The 15,951-nt window shown below is 42.1% G+C and overlaps 1 pseudogene; it reads right to left on the bottom strand.

Annotated features, from left to right (window-relative positions):
• Positions 1 to 13,269: 13,269 nt before the first annotated feature.
• Positions 13,270 to 15,732, bottom strand: LOC119273265 (annotated as a pseudogene).
• Between the last annotated feature and the right edge of the window lie 219 nt (positions 15,733 to 15,951).

Raw genomic sequence — 15,951 nt, 5'->3', positions numbered from 1 at the left:
ACATATTTTCGAGGGCCGTTGTTTTCAGCAAGCTCACGAAACATCTCTTCATCTCCGGTCATATGATCAGTACATCCACTATCAAGAACCCATTCCTTTCCTCCTGATTCATATCCCCGAAGATTTGCCATAAGACCAAAATGTCTCATTGCATCATCAAGATCGAAGTCACTATCATCATCATCATAATATTCATGTTCATCATGATCTTGTGACTCATCATTTCCTAGAGAGGGTAATTCATTAGATAAATGATCAAAGTGGTTACTTTTATGAATTCTTATAGCTTTGAATATGATATCATTAATGATTCCAACATCTCCTTTAGCATGCTTAAGATTGGCAAGTTCAAAAAGACATTTACCAAAACTAGGATCACTAGAGTTCATCTTACTCAAGGCAATAGATTTATGGAGAATTTCATCCAAAGTTTTCAAGGAATAATTGGGAAATCGTTCCTCAAGAAATTTCCATATGGTATAGGCACAATTGTGAGTAGGCAAACTAGCAATCAAATTTTTGGGCAATCCTCTAATGATGAGCTCAATAGTTCTAAGATTGCGAATCATGTCAATGTCTTCATCTAGGGTAGGATGCAAGGGATCAATATGGGGTGCACAAGAGCTAGCAATATACTTGTTCAAATGATATTGATTGAAGATTACAAGCATCTCATTTTTCCACTCATGAAAATACTCTCCCTCAAGAATAGGCACTCTATGTCTAAGACTCCCTAGTGTAGACACATCCATCTTCCTCCAATGGTGATTAAACCAAGGCAATGGAGACCAAAGCTCTGATACCACTGGTAGGATCTAGAAGTAGATGTGTCTAGAGGGGGGTGATTAGACACTTAGTGCTAAAGTTGCAATTTTTAAGCTTTTTTGGTTTAAGTGGAGTTTAGGCACAATTTCAACACACACAATACATATCAAGCAAGCATGCAAAGAGTATATGAGCAGCGGAATGTAAAGCATGCAACTTGCAAGAATGTAAAGAGAAGGGTTTGGAGAATTCAAACGCAATTGAAGACACGGATGTTTTTCCCGTGGTTCGGATAGGTGGTGCTATCCTACATCCACGTTGATGGAGACTTCAACCCACGAAGGGTAACGGTTGCGCGAGTCCACACAGGGCTCCACCCAAGGGTAACGGTTGTGCGAGTCCACACAGGGCTCCACCCACGAAGGGTCCACGAAGAAGCAACCACCCACAAAGGGTCCACGAAGAAGCAACCTTGTCTATCCCACCATGGCCATCGCCCACACAGGACTTGCCTCACTAGCGGTAGATCTTCACGAAGTAGGTGATCTCATTGCCCTTACAAACTCCTTGGTTCAACTCCACAATCTTGTCGGAGGCTCCCAAGTGACACCTAGCCAATCTAGGAGACACCACTCTCCAAGAAGTAACAAATGGTGTGTAGGTAATGAACTCCTTGCTCTTGTGCTTCAAATGATAGTCTCCCCAACACTCAACTCTCTCTCATAGGATTTGGATTTGGTGGAAAGAAGGTTTGAGTGGAAAGCAACTTGGGAAGGCTAGAGATCAAGATTCATATGGTAGGAATGGAATATCTTGGTCTCAACACATGAGTAGGTGGTTCTCTCTCAGAACATATGAGTTGGAATGCTGTGTGCGTTCTGATGGCCCTCTCCTCGAATGAGAAGGAGGTGGAGGGGTATATATAGCCTCCACACAAAATCCAACCGTTACACAGTTTTCCAATCTCGGTGGGACCGAATCAATAAACTCGGTCGGACCGAAAATGTAAACCTAGTGACCGTTAGTGATTTCGGTGGGACCGACTGCATCAACTCAGTGGGACCGATGTGCTAGGGTTAGGGTAAATCCAAAACTCGGTTTGACCGATTACTCAAACTCGGTGGGACCGATTTGGGTAATAAGTGAAACTGAGATTTGGTCAAGCAAACTCGGTGGGACCGATTGCATATCTCGGTGGGACCGAGAATATTGCAATGGGTAACAGAGAGTTTGCAAGCCCATCTCGGTGAGACCGAGATCCCATCGGTGAGACCGAACTGATTAGGGTTTGGCAGTGGCTTATGACAAGTGAAACTCGGTGGCGCCGGATAGGAAGAATCGGTAGGACCGAGTTTGGCTTAGGGTTTAGATCATATGTGGATATGGGAAAGTAGTTGAGGGTTTTGGAGCATATCACTAAGCACATGAAGCAAGAGGCTCATTAAGCAACACCTCATCCCTCCTTAACAGTATTGGCTTTTCCTATGGACTCAATGTGATCTTGGATCACTAAAATGTAAAAGTGTAGAGTCTTGAGCTTGAAGCTTTTAGCCAATCCTTTGTCCTTAGCATCTTGAAGGAGTTTCCACAACCTTTAGTCCATGCCACTCCATTGTTGAACTTATCTGAAACATGCTAGATAGAAGTGTTAGTCCAACAAGAGATATGTTGTCATCAATTATCAAAACCACCTAGGGAGCACTTGTGCTTTCAACCGCCATCACACCGTCGGGTTGACGAAGCTCTACTGGATCGTGAGTTCGCGGGATGTCACCGAGCCAAACGTGTACAGATCGCGAAGGTGTCATATCTTCCGTACTAGATCGGTCGATCGTGAAGACGTACGACTACACCAACCGCATTGTTATAACGCTTCCACTTACGGTCTACGAGGTTACGTAGACGATATGAAGGAAATATGCCCTAGAGGCAATAATAAAGTTATTATTTATTTCCTTATAATCATGATAAATGTTTATTATTCATGCTAGAATTGTATTGACCGGAAACATAATACATGTGTGAATACATAGACAAACAAAGTGTCACTAGTATGCCTCTACTTGACTAGCTCGTTAATCAAAGATGGTTATGTTTCCTAACCATGAACAATGAGTTGTTATTTGATTAACAAGGTCACATCATTAGTTGAATGATCTGATTGACATGACCCATTCCATTAGCTTAGCACCCGATCGTTTAGTATGTTGCTATTGCTTTCTTCATGACTTATATATGTTCCTATAACTATGAGATTATGCAACTCCCGTTTGCCGGAGGAACACTTTGGGTGCTACCAAACGTCACAACATAACTGGGTGATTATAAAGGAGCATTACAGGTGTCTCCAAAGGTAGATGTTGGGTTGGCGTATTTCGAGATTAGGTTTTGTCACTCCGATTGTCGGAGAGGTATCTCTGGGCCCTCTCGGTAATACACATCACTTAAGCCTTGCAAGCATTGCAACTAAATGAGTTAGTTGTGGGATGATGTATTACAGAACGAGTAAAGAGACTTGCCGGTAACGAGATTGAACTAGGTATTGGAATACCGACGATCGAATCTCGGGCAAGTAACATACCGATGACAAAGGGAACAACGTATGTTGTTATGCGGTCTGACCGATAAAGATCTTCGTAGAATATGTAGGAGCCAATATGGGCATCCAGGTCCCGCTATTGGTTATTGACCGAAGACGTGTCTCGGTCATGTCTACATTGTTCTCGAACCCGTAGGGTCCGCACGCTTAAGGTTACGATGACAGTTATATTATGAGTTTATGCATTTTGATGTACCGAAGGTTGTTCGGAGTCCCGGATATGATCACGGACATGACGAGGAGTCTCGAAATGGTCGAGACATAAAGATTGATATATTGGAAGCCTATGTTTGGATATCGGAAGTGTTCCAGGTGAAATCGGGATTTTACCGGAGTACCGGGAGGTTACCGGAACCCCCCGGGAACCATATGGGCCTTGATGGGCCTTAGTGGAAAGGAGAAAGGGGCAGCCCAAGGAGGCCGCGTGCCTCCCCCCTTCCCCTAGTCCTATTAGGACTAGGAGAGGTGGCCGGCCCCCTCTCTCTCTTTCCCCCCTCAAGGAGTCCTATTCCAACTAGGATTGGGGGGGGGGGGGAATCCTACTCCCAGAGGGAGTAGGACTCTCCTGGCGCGCCTCCTATGGCCGGCCAGCCTCCCCCCTCTAGTCCTTTATATACTGAGGCAGAGGCACCCCAGAAACACACAAGTTGATCCACGTGATCTATTCCTTAGCCGTGTGCGGTGCCTCCTGCCACGATAGTCCTCGGTAATACTGTAGCGGAGTTTAGGCGAAGCCCTGTTGCTGTAGTGCATCAAGATCGTCACCACGCCATCGTGCTGACGAAACTCTTCCCCGACGCTTTGCTGGATCGAAGTCTGGGGATTGTCATCGAGCTGAACGTGTGCTCGAACTCGGAGGTGCCGTAGTTTCGGTGCTTGATCGGTTGGATCGTGAAGACGTACGACTACTTCCTCTACATTGTGTCAGCGCTTCCGCAGTCGGTCTGCGTGGGTACGTAGACAACACTCTCCTCTCTCGTTGCGGTACATCACATGATCTTGCATGTGCGTAGGAATTTTTTTGAAATTACTACGAAACCCAACAGTGGCATCCGAGCCTAGGTTATTTATGTTGATGTTATATGCACGAGTAGAACACAAGTGAGTTGTGGGCGATATAAGTCATACTGCCTACCAGCATGTCATACTTTAGTTCGGCGGCATTGTTGGACGAGACGACCCAGACCAACATTACGCGTACGCTTACGCGAGACCGGTTCCCCCGACGTGCTTTGCACATAGGTGGCTTGCTGGCGACTGTCTCTCCAACTTTAGTTGAACTGAGTATGGCTACGCCCGGTCCTTGCGAAGGTTAAAACGGAGTCTATTTGACAAACTATCGTTGTGGTTTTGATGCGTAGGTGAGATTGGTTCTTACTTAAGCCCGTAGCAGCCACGTAAAACTTGCAACAACAAAGTAGAGGACGTCTAACTTGTTTTTGCAGGGCATGTTGTGATGTAATATGGTTAAGACATGATGCTGAATTTTATTGTATGAGATGATCATGTTTTGTAACCGAGTTATCGGCAACTGGCAGGAGCCTTATGGTTGTCGTTTTATTGTATGCAATGAAATCGCGATGTAATGCTTTACTTTATTACTAAGCGGTAGTGATAGTCGTGGAAGCATAAGCTTGGTGAGACGACAACGATGCTACGATGGAGATCAAGGTGTCACGCCGGTGACGATGGTGGTCACGACGGTGGTTCGAAGATGGAGATCACAAGCACAAGATGATGATGGCCATATCATATCACTTATACCGATTGCATGTGATGTTTATCCTTTTATGCATCTTATCTTGCTTTGATTGACGGTAGCATTATACGATGATCTCTCACTAAATTATCAAGAAGTGTTCTCCCTGAGTATGCACCGTTGCGAAAGTTCTTCGTGCTGAGACACCACGTGATGATCGGGTGTGATAGGTTCTACGTTCAAATACAACGGGTGCAAAACAGTTGCACACGCGGAATACTCAGGTTATACTTGACGAGCCAAGCATATACAGATATGGCCTCGGAACACGGAGACCGAAAGGTCGAGCGTGAATCATATAGTAGATATGATCAACATAACGATTGAAAACTATTCCATCTCACGTGATGATCGGTTATGGTTTAGTTGATTTGGATCACATAATCACTTAGAGGATTAGAGGGATGTCTATCTAAGTGGGAGTTCTTTAATTAACTTGATTAACTCAACTTAAATTTATCATGAAACTTAGTACCTGATTAGTATCTTGCTTGTTTATGTTTGATTGTAGATAGATGGCTCGTGCTGTTGTTCCGTTGAATTTCAATGCGTTCCTTGAGAAAGCAAAGTTGAAAGATGATGGTAGCAATTACACGGACTGGGTCCGTAACTTGAGGATTATCCTCATTGCTGCACAGAAGAATTACGTCCTGGAAGCACCGCTGGGTGCCAGGCCTACTGCAGGAGCAACGCCGGATGTTATGAACGTCCGGCAGAGCAAAGCTGATGACTACTCGATAGTTTAGTGTGCCATGCTTTACAGCTTAGAATCGGGACTTCAATGACATTTTGAACGTCATGGAGCATATGAGATGTTTCAGGAGTTGAAGTTAATATTTCAAGCAAATGCCCGGATTGAGAGATATGAAGTCTCCAATAAGTTCTATAGCTGCAAGATGGAGGAGAACAGTTCTGTCAGTGAGCATATACTCAAAATGTCTGGGTATAATAATCACTTGATTCAATTTGGAGTTAATCTTCCAGATGATAGCGTCATTGACAGAATTCTTCAATCACTGCCACCAAGCTACAAGAGCTTCGTGATGAACTATAATATGCAAGGGATGAACAAGACTATTCCTGAGCTCTTCGCGATGCTGAAAGCTGCGGAGGTAGAAATCAAGAAGGAGCATCAAGTGTTGATGGTCAACAAGACCACTAGTTTCAAGAAAAAGGGCAAAAGGAAGAAGAAGGGGAACTTCAAAAAGAACGGCAAGCAAGTTGCTCCTCAAGAGAAGAAACCCAAACCTGGAACTAAGCCTGAAACTGAGTGCTTCTATTGCAAGCAGACTGGTCATTGGAAGCGGAACTGCCCCAAGTATTTGGCGGATAAGAAGGATGGCAAGGTGAACAAAGGTATATGTGATATACATGTTATTGATGTGTACCTTACTAATGCTTGCAGTAGCACCTGGGCATTTGATACTGGTTCTGTTGCTAATATTTGCAACTCGAAACAGGGACTACGGATCAAGCGAAGATTTGTTAAGGACGAGGTGACGATGCGCGTGGGAAACGGTTCCAAAGTCGATGTGATCGCAGTCGGCACGCTACCTCTACATCTACCTTCGGGATTAGTATTAGACCTAAATAATTGTTATTTGGTGCCAGCGTTAAGCATGAACATTATATCTTGATCTTGTTTGATGCGAGACGGTTATTCATTTAAATCAGAGAATAATGGTTGTTCTATTTATATGAGTAATATCTTTTATGGTCATGCACCCTTGAAGAGTGGTCTATTCTTGTTGGATCTCGATAGTAGTAACACACATATTCATAATGTTGAAGCCAAAAGATGCAGAGTTGATAATGAAAGTGCAACTTATTTGTGGCATTGCCATTTAGGTCATATCGGTGTAAAGCGCATGAAGAAACTCCATTCTGATGGACTTTTGGAACCACTTGATTATGAATCACTTGGTACTTGCGAACCGTGCCTCATGGGCAAGATGACCAAAACGCCGTTCTCCGGTACTATGGAGAGAGCAACAGATTTGTTGGAAATCATACATACAGATGTATGTGGTCCGATGAATATTGAGGCTCGTGGCGGATATCGTTATTTTCTCACCTTCACAGATGATTTAAGCAGATATGGGTATATCTACTTAATGAAACATAAGTCTGAAACATTTAAAAAGTTCAAAGAATTTCAGAGTGAAGTTGAAAATCATCGTAACAAGAAAATAAAGTTTCTACGATCTGATCGTAAAGGAGAATATTTGAGTTACGAGTTTGGTGTACATTTGAAACAACGCGGAATAGTTTCACAACTCACGCCACCCGGAACACCTCAGCGTAATGCTGTGTCCGAACGTCGTAATCGTACTTTACTGGATATGGTGCGATCTATGATGTCTCTTACTGATTTACCGCTATCGTTTTGGGGATACGCTCTAGAGACGGCCGCATTCACGTTAAATAGGGCACCATCAAAATCCATTGAGACGACGCCTTATGAACTGTGGTTTGGCAAGAAACCAAAGTTGTCATTTCTGAAAGTTTGGGGCTGCGATGCTTATGTGAAAAAGCTTCAACCTGATAAGCTCGAACCCAAATCAGAGAAATGTGTCTTCATAGGATATCCAAAGGAAACTATTGGATACACCTTCTATCACAGATCCGAAGGCAAGACTTTTGTTGCTAAATTCGGAAACTTTCTAGAGAAGGAGTTTCTCTCGAAAGAAGTGAGTGGGAGGAAAGTAGAACTTGACGAGGTAACTGTACCTGCTCCCTTATTGGAAAGTAGTACATCACAGAAAACTGTTTCAGTGACACCTACACCAGTTAGTGAGGAAGCTAATGATAATGATCATGAAACATCAGATCAAGATACTACTGAACCTCGTAGATCAACCAGAGTGAGATCTGTGCCAGAGTGGTACGGTAATCCTGTTCTGGAAGTCATGCTACTAGATCATGATGAACCTACGAACTATGAAGAAGCGATGGTGAGCCCAGATTCCGCAAAGTGGCTTGAAGCCATGAAATCTGAGATGGGATCCATGTATGAGAACAAAGTATGGACTTTGGTTGACTTGCCCAATGATCGGCAAGCAATTGAGAATAAATGGATCTTCAAGAAGAAGACTGACGCTGACGGTAATATTACTGTCTACAAAGCTCGACTTGTCGCGAAAGGTTTTCGGCAAGTTCAAGCGATTGACTACGATGAAACCTTCTCACCCGTAGCGATGCTTAAGTCCGTCCGAATCATGTTAGCAATTGCCGCATTTTATGATTATGAAATTTGGCAGATGGATGTCAAAACTGCATTCCTGAATGGATTTATGGAAGAAGAGTTGTATATGATGCAACCAGAAGGTTTTGTCGATCCAAAGGGAGCTAACAAAGTGTGCAAGCTCCAGCGATCCATTTATGGACTGGTGCAAGCCTCTCGGAGTTGGAATAAACGCTTTGATAGTGTGATCAAAGCATTTGGTTTTATACAGACTTTCGGTGAAGCCTGTATTTACAAGAAAGTGAGTGGGAGCTCTGTAGCATTTCTGATATTATATGTGGATGACATATTACTGATTGGAAATGATGTAGAATTTCTGGATAGCATAAAGGGATACTTGAATAAGAGTTTTTAATGAAAGTCCTCGGTGAAGCTGCTTACATATTAGGCATAAAGATCTATAGAGATAGATCAAAACGCTTAATTGGACTTTCACAAACAACATACCTTGACAAAATTTTGAAGAAGTTCAAAATGGATCAAGCAAAGAAAGGATTCTTGCCTGTGTTACAAGGTGTGAAATTGAGTAAGACTCAATGCCCGACCACTGCAGAAGATAGAGAGAATATGAAAGATGTTCCCTATGCATCAGCAAAAGGATCTATCATGTATGCAATGATGTGTACCAGACCTGATGTGTGCCTTGCTATAAGTCTAGCAGGGAGGTACCAAAGTAATCCAGGAGTGGATCACTGGACAGCGGTCAAGAACATCCTGAAATACCTGAAAAGGACTAAGGATATGCTTCTCGTATATGGAGGTGACAAAGAGCTCGTCGTAAAAGGTGACGTTGATGCAAGCTTTGACACTGATCCGGACGATTCTAAATCGCAAACCGGATAAGTGTTTACATTAAACAGTGGAGCTGTCAGTTGGTGTAGTTCTAAACAAAGCGTCGTAGTGGGATCTACATGTGAAGCGGAGTATATAGTTGCTTCGAAAGCAGCAAACGAAGGAGTCTGGATGAAGGAGTTCATATCCGATCTAGGTGTCATACCTAGTGCATCGGGTCCAATGAAAATCTTTTGTGACAATACTGGTGCAATTGACTTGGCAAAGGAATCCAGATTTCACAAGAGAACCAAGCACATCAAGAGATGCTTCAATTCCATCCGGGATCTAGTCCAGGTGGGAGACATAGAGATTTGCAAGATACATACGGATCTGAATGTTGCAGACCCATTGACTAAGCCTCTTCCACGAGCAAAACATGATCAGCACCAAGGCTCCATGGGTGTTAGAATCATTACGGTGTAATCTAGATTATTGACTCTAGTGCAAGTGGGAGACTGAAGGAAATATGCCCTAGAGGCAATAATAAAGTTATTATTTACTTCCTTATAATCATGATAAATGTTTATTATTCATGCTAGAATTGTATTGACCGGAAACATAATACATGTGTGAATACATAGACAAACAAAGTGTCACTAGTATGCCTCTACTTGACTAGCTCGTTAATCAAAGAAGGTTATGTTTCCTAACCATGAACAATGAGTTGTTATTTGATTAACAAGGTCACATCATTAGTTGAATGATCTGATTGACATGACCCCATTCCATTAGCTTAGCACCCGATCGTTTAGTATGTTGCTATTGCTTTCTTCATGACTTATACATGTTCCTATAACTATGAGATTATGCAACTCCCGTTTGCCGGAGGAACACTTTAGGTGCTACCAAACGTCACAACATAACTGGGTGATTATAAAGGAGCATTACAGGTGTCTCCAAAGGTAGATGTTGGGTTGGCGTATTTCGAGATTAGGTTTTGTCACTCCGATTGTCGGAGAGGTATCTCTGGGCCCTCTCGGTAATACACATCACTTAAGCCTTGCAAGCATTGCAACTAAATGAGTTAGTTGCAGGATGATGTATTACAGAACGAGTAAAGAGACTTGCCGGTAACGAGATTGAACTAGGTATTGGAATACCGACGATCGAATCTCGGGCAAGTAACATACCGATGACAAAGGGAACAACGTATGTTGTTATGCGGTCTGACCGATAAAGATCTTCATAGAATATGTAGGAGCCAATATGGGCATCCAGGTCCCGCTATTGGTTATTGACCGAAGACGTGTCTCGGTCATGTCTACATTGTTCTCGAACCCATAGGGTCCGCACGCTTAAGGTTACGATGACAGTTATATTATGAGTTTATGCATTTTGATGTACCGAAGGTTGTTCGGAGTCCCGGATATGATCACGGACATGACGAGGAGTCTCGAAATGGTCGAGACATAAAGATTGATATATTGGAAGCCTATGTTTGGATATCGGAAGTGTTCCGGGTGAAATCGGGATTATACCGGAGTACCGGGAGGTTACCGGAACCCCCCGAGAACCATATGGGCCTTGATGGGCCTTAGTGGAAAGGAGAAAGGGGCAGCCCAAGGTGGCCGCGCGCCTCCCCCCTTCCCCTAGTCCTATTAGGACTAGGAGAGGTGGCCGGCCCCCTCTCTCTCTTTCCCCTCTCAAGGAGTCCTATTCCAACTAGGATTGGGGGGGGGGGGAATCCTACTCCCAGAGGGAGTAGGACTCTCCTGGCGCGCCTCCTATGGCCGGCCAGCCTCCCCCCTATATTCCTTTATATACTGAGGCAGAGGCACCCCAGAAACACACAAGTTGATCCACGTGATCTATTCCTTAGCCGTGTGCGGTGCCCCCTGCCACCATAGTCCTCGATAATACTGTAGCGGAGTTTAGGCGAAGCCCTGCTGCGATAGTGCATCAAGATCGTCACCACGCCGTCGTGCTGACGGAACTCTTCCCCGACGCTTTGCTGGATCGGAGTCCGGGGATCGTCATCGAGCTGAACGTGTGCTCAAACTCGGAGGTGCCGTAGTTTCGGTGCTTGATCGGTTGGATCGTGAAGACGTACGACTACTTCCTCTACGTTGTGTCAGCGCTTCCGCAGTCGGTCTGCGTGGGTACGTAGACAACACTCTCCCCTCTCATTGCAATACATCACATGATCTTGCGTGTGTGTAGGAATTTTTTTGAAATTACTACGAAACCCAACACGATATTCTCACCTCTCGTTGCTATGCATCACCATGATCTTGCGTGTGCGTAGGAAGTTTTTTGAAATTACTGCATTCCCCAACATCTCTATTATTTAAAAACTTTCATAACTAGGTATTTTATTAAAACATCAGGCAAAAGTAAACAAAATAATATTCCAAGAATAGCACAACTCATGTGAAGAAGCAAAAACTTAGGTTCAACCAATACTAACTGATAATTGTTGATGAAGAAATGTGGGATGCCTACCGGTGCATCCCAAAGCTTAGATGCTTGAGAATTCTTGAAATATTATCTTGGGATTCCTTGGTCATCCCCAAGATTGAGCTTTTGTGTCTCCTTAACTCCTTTTATATCACGGTTTCCATAAATCTTAAAAACTTCATAAACACAAAACTAAACAAGAACTCGTGAGATAAGTTAGTATAAACCAATACAAAACCCTTATCATTCTCTACTGTAGCAAATGACTAAAATTATCATTCGACATTGCATACTAAATTCCTTTGCATATTTAATACTCCTATCCTCAAATAGAATCATTAAACAAGCAAACATATGCAAACATAACAGCAATCTAGCAAAACGGTACAGTCTGTAAAGAATGCAAGAGTATCAATACTTATTCAACTCGAAAAATTATCAAAATTTACCACACCGTAGAAAATTTATCAGAGCTTATTTTGAAAAAAGTTTCAGCATTTTATCACATTATTACGTTTCTAGGGAATTTTCGCAAGAGCGACAAACTTTCTGTTTATTAAACAGCAACTCATATACTTGCAAAATAAGCATGGTAAAGGCTACACTTGACATTTTTAATGAAAATAAATATGCAAAACATTATTCTAAATAACATCAAGCAAATCAAAACAAGAGAAAATGACGCTCCAAGCAAAACTCATATCATGTGAAGAATGGAAATATAGCTCCAAGTGAGGTTATCGATAATGTTGTAGACGAAAGAGGGGATGCCTTCCGGGGCATCCCCAAGCTTAGTTGCTTGGATCTTCCTTGAATATTACCTTGGAGTGCCTTGGGCATGCCCAAGATTTGGTTATTATCTGTCCTTATTCTCCTCATATCGATATCTCACCCGAAACTTGAAAACTTCAATGAGACAAAACTTAATGGAACTTCGTGAGACAGGTTAGTATGATAAAGAGGGCATGGATTATCATTTTGGTGAAATGCTTAGAATCATCTCGTAAACTAGAGCAAAGAAAATGCTAACTTCTATAACCCCAATAAGAATTTAACTATCAAATGTAGTTGCTAGTGCATTCATGTTTATCTCAGAGCTGAAGAGCTGCACTGCATTGAAGTCAGTCTGAAACTGCCAGCTGCATAACTAAACAAGTAACCATCCCATCTAATATATGCACTCTGAATTTTAGTCATCTATTGAACACTTTTAGCTTCACTGCTAACCTAGCACGAGTGATTGATACTATCCTATGCCCTCATACACATTAACCATGTCAGTGTGGCTTGATCGAGGACATCAATATGTAGATGACCAGAGAAAATAAGAGGGTCCAATGTAGTGGAGATTGGAAAAGGAAACAACAGACAAATTGAGCATTAAAATGAAAATATGCAATGGAACATAAATGGGCTGCATGGCTGACACCATCAATCAGCAGTGCCAACTCATCTACTGCTTCCAATAATCCAGTTCCTACTATCAGCAGACAACAATATCAGCTTCTTGCCCATATGAGACAATCAAATACAAGATATAGGCAACTGGATAAGCTACAAATCCAAGACTAATAAGCCTACGTAGAACGGATGTTTCTTTCAGTGGCATCTAGTATGTTACAGATCTGCAGTGCTATATTGATGCTTTTAACGCTATCAAATCGAGAAAACTCAGGCCGTCAGAATCACCTGACAAAAATGACAACTAATTAAAATATGATTTAACTGAGCATTCGGTTAATTTAAAGTTGGTGTATATACTAATGTACATGTCTGGCAACACAATGAACAATCCGAATGATGTGCAATGGAATATTGATGTCCTTCTCTCTTAGAACTGTTATCGAGCTCCTATCTAGCACCCCAAGTGAAAAAGGCGTACAATGTTGGTTAACAAAATATATCTTCTTGAAAGCATGGCAGACCTGTCCTCAAATATTTCTTCCGCCACATCCGGCTTAGCATATTCTCTATCTAGTTTAAAAGATGCATCTGAATTTTTTCGGCGGAACATTTTATTTTTCAGATCAACACGGAACATATTATTGAGTATGGTTTTCCCCTGCCACTTTGTTGGAGGACTAGGAGCTAGTGTTTCTGGAGGTAGTATGTCCACCACAATGCAGGTAGTATCATCTCTTAGTCCCCGAGGTAGGATTGCAAATAAGAAAATATAACAAGAAATGAGGGGCCAGAAGTTTGAGTCTATTAACCAATGGAAATGATTGAAAATTAGTTACATTGCCAATTCGATTGGCAGCTATATCAGAAGGGTATCCACGAGAACATTCAAGAGCCATTTCAAAAGTCAAATCATCCCATACACCATCGCTTGTAATGATAATTCTGCCTCCAACATTGGATAGCTGCAACAAAAATGCAATAGAAAATCAAAATAGTGTCAAAGCGAACTATGCTCTTGAGTGGTGAGATGTAGAAGCAAATCACACCATAAACTATAGATGTTGTGGAATATTATAGAAGACATCATCTAAAAGGAAATCTATGATAAATAGGCACCCAAACAAAAACATTTGTGAAAATAAAAAGAGATATGCGGTGCAGAAGGGTTTTTATATGAGCAAACCTTCACTTGCTTCACATGAGGAACATGGATGATGCATTCACCAACTTCCATATCCCCGATTGATCTAGAGAGGCACAAACCACCTGGCCAGCATCTTAAAGGACCAACCTGAAAAGGTACATGATAAATTTCAATAACGGAAATGATTATAGTAAGCAAAATAAATAGTGACCAGGTTATCCAATAAAAGAGTAGATAAAAAAATATAAGAATTGAGTTAGACATTGATGATATAATGGATGTAAGATGAACATTCTCTAAATTAAACAAATTTGTTATACGAACACGGTAGAGTTTTACACGCAGATCAAAGTATTCAATATTCATCAATCCCCACGCAAAATACAGAGAGGGAACAACAACAGGAGTTGTTAAACAAAATCTGCAGGGCGCAGCCAAAAATAGGAATTACCTTATGACTGAAAAAACCAGCAGCACAAGAAATTTAGTCCATCATATCATAAGCTAAGACATTGTTTGGTAGGCACTTAATTTAATAGTGATGTTAGGTGCACGTACGACAAAACATATTTGAGAATTAAGAAACAGATGGTTAGCAGATTACTGCAGAAAATGAGAACTATCAGATTGATAACATGTAACACCATGCATCCACAACGCACATCCCAACTCAAGAGCACAACGGATTATAAAGGTAAAAGAGACGAATCTCTGGACCACCAACAACATTCAGTTGTCCAACCTTGCTTCCCCATGCAGTTACACGTTCCACCCTGTAAAATGAACAGGTCATAAACTGCACAATTCTCAACCAATTACGTCAAAGGTAGGACTTACTCATCTCGGTTGGATTCAAAGCGATGATCAGCTGACAAATGGTATAGGGAACCATCAGCTGACTCTAGTATGCAGCGCGAATCACCAACCGATGGTACTGTTACAACCCACTCGTCTATTATCACAAATGTCACAGTTGTGCCAGAACTTTCAGCTGAAACAACAAAAAGACTATTTCCAAAGATAAAAGAGAGGCATCACTTGAGGTGTTAAGAAAGAGAAATTAAACAAAAGCACGATTGTCTAAACCAGGCGGCCTAGCACTACAATTAGCTGAAGAACATATCTGATGGTGTAATATCTAATCAAGCAACTAGAATGACTATGAATGGTTCATACAGCTTTACTTCGTCCTTGACAATAAACAAAGTGCTAAGTCCCTGCTTGGAATACATGAATTCCACAGGATGATAGGAATAGTTCGATTCCCATAAGGATCAGGAACATTTCCAAGTTCACAAGATGGCCTAAATAAACAGTAACAGCATGTGCACTAACGAACAGTCATATGAAAAACTATAGTGTATTCCTATTTCCTTAAGGAACTGGAAACTTGAAGTCAACAAGGTAAACAAGGATATGACCGATTTACCTGCGGCTTGCAAATCCTAATATGTCTTGACAAATGCTGCAACGAGTGAACGTGGAAGCACTGCAAGCCACTCATCAGTGGTAGCACGCAGGACATTATTCAGCAGATTGTTCTTTGCGTATCTGGCTGCTCCAGATCCATGGTGGCCATCAAACATCTATAAACATGTGACACAGTAATTAGTGATCAAGATCAATCAACAGAAACACACCACCCCGATTAAAAAATGACCAGCCAAGCCATTAAATAGATCAGATGATAGTGTTGGGGAACGCAGTAATTTCAAAAAAAATCCTACGCACACGCAAGATCATGGTGATGCATAGCAACGAGAGGGGAGAGTATCGTCTATGTACCCTCATAGACCGTAAGCGGA

Source organism: Triticum dicoccoides, chromosome 3A (assembly GCF_002162155.2).
Source record: "Triticum dicoccoides isolate Atlit2015 ecotype Zavitan chromosome 3A, WEW_v2.0, whole genome shotgun sequence".
Lineage (NCBI taxonomy): Eukaryota > Viridiplantae > Streptophyta > Magnoliopsida > Poales > Poaceae > Triticum > Triticum dicoccoides.
This window is presented reverse-complemented; position numbering and strand designations above follow the sequence as displayed.